The sequence below is a fragment of the Trichechus manatus genome, unplaced genomic scaffold (assembly GCF_000243295.1).
Source record: "Trichechus manatus latirostris isolate Lorelei unplaced genomic scaffold, TriManLat1.0 scaffold00160, whole genome shotgun sequence".
Classification (NCBI taxonomy): domain Eukaryota; kingdom Metazoa; phylum Chordata; class Mammalia; order Sirenia; family Trichechidae; genus Trichechus; species Trichechus manatus.
Window position 1 is genome coordinate 3,961,009 of NW_004444096.1, and position 1,941 is coordinate 3,962,949.

The following is a 1,941-nucleotide window of genomic DNA, read 5'->3' on the forward strand; positions in this document are numbered from 1 at the left end:
TGATAAAGTGACCAATGAGAGAAATAAAGAATTGTAAGAGGAAGTCTAGGAAATCTTTCTAACGAAAAAAAAAAAAAAAAAAAAAAAAAAAGAACACAATTTAAAAGAGAATTTTGACATTTCTCAATTTTGAAAATTATAAAAGATATGGAACATTATTTTTGTTTGTTTAACTTCACTCACTGCTGGAATGAAGAAATCGGTGGGTTAGCACTACGATAACACCCTTTAAAATAAAGAAACAAGGCTTTAAAGGTAGAGAGGCGAGGCCAATCGACTAACTGATTGAGAAATAATAAAAGAGAAGCGTAAATTATGCTGCTGGAGGACAAACTGAAATAGTTAAACAGGAAAAAGAGAAAAAGCGAGCTCCGAAGGGAAACGTGCTGTAAAGAAACCGGATCTGCACGGAGGGGAGAGTAGGGGGTTAGCGAAGAGACAGACACAACTGGACGTGGAAGGACTGAAACCCAGAGGCGGGATGGTGATGTCAGCGTGAAGATGAGCAGAACTGACACAGAACAGAAGCTGCAGCTGAAGCAACAGCGAGTGATCAAGGTCACGTCCAGCGTCTCTGAAGACTCAGGTTAGGAAGGCGCTTCCTACTTATCGGGACCCCGTGTACGAAAGCAACCTGCTGACAGTGAAGGTTTCCAGAAACGAAACTAGATATACTTCATAGCGCTGTACCAAAAGGGAGTGAGCTAGTTACAGTACATTTAAAGTTAACGCGCCTGAACTGCTCTTCGCAATTCTCTACATCATAGTGGATGCAGAACCACACAGGAAGAGTGAGGACAAGGAAGAGAAAAGAAAGCCTACTGCAGTCAAGGAGCAAAGCAAAGTCCTGAGGGTAGCGAGCTCTGTTCCACCAAGAACACTCAGTGTGGGCAGACTGGGCAGCCTGAAACGCCAGAGTCCTAAAGGATGAGGTACGGTGTCTGCAAACTGCATCAGTTCTCCTAAAGCTCTTGATCATTAAAAGAAGTAGACACTGGAGTACCAAAGTTTATCAGCTGGCCCCTGATCACTGATCACAAAGAATCTGTGGGGGAGAAGAGAAGGCCTTACTGGGTCTATCTAACTTACTCATGCTTGCCTACATCTGTCAGGAAGTAGACGCAAGGGGGAGTGTCTCTAAGACAGGGGCGTTGAGTCCCACTTCCCAGAATCACCGGGATGAAATGACAAGGAAGGAAATCAACATTTTAGAGGATATGCAAGGCAGAAGAAAGAGGGTAAAACAGAAGTACAAGAAAAACAACCAACCTCCTGGGAACTATGTATGTGTTGATCATTAAAGTACTAACAAAATGATCATTCAACCATACAGTGGAATACTACGTGGCAATAAAAAAAGAATGAGTTAGACTGATATGGCCCCTTGTCCAGATGAGGCTTACAGTATACTGTCACTTAGATTTAAAAAAAGGGGGGAGGGAGAAGGAGCTACACATGCAAATATATTCTTATCTCTGTGAAACAAATACTAGTGTTGGCCTCTGGTGGGGAGGGTACCAGAGGAACCAAGAGGTCAGGAATGGGATAGGTGCCTGTTTCCCACGGAATACCCTTGGCCTGGCACACAGCTGGTGCTCAGTTAGTATCTGTTGAGTGAATGAAAGGAAGAAAGACAAGCTTTTCTCCATGTCAATCCATTTTTTAAGGGGGCGTCTTTCACGGTATCTGGGGTGGGTAAGTGTGCGTCCATGCATAAATGACTGTCCAGATACACACAGGATGTCTCATGTCTTCTCGTATCTTCCCTGCCTACTTAATACAAGAACTGCTAATGGTCAGGGAACTGGTCTAGAAATCTATCAGCCAATGCATAACCACCCCCTAAGTTACGCTAGGAAGTTTCAGAGCTCATTACCTCCCAAGGACAACTAGAGTCCTGAGAATTGTTCTGCCAAACACTTGGCTCTTTAGGACAAAACA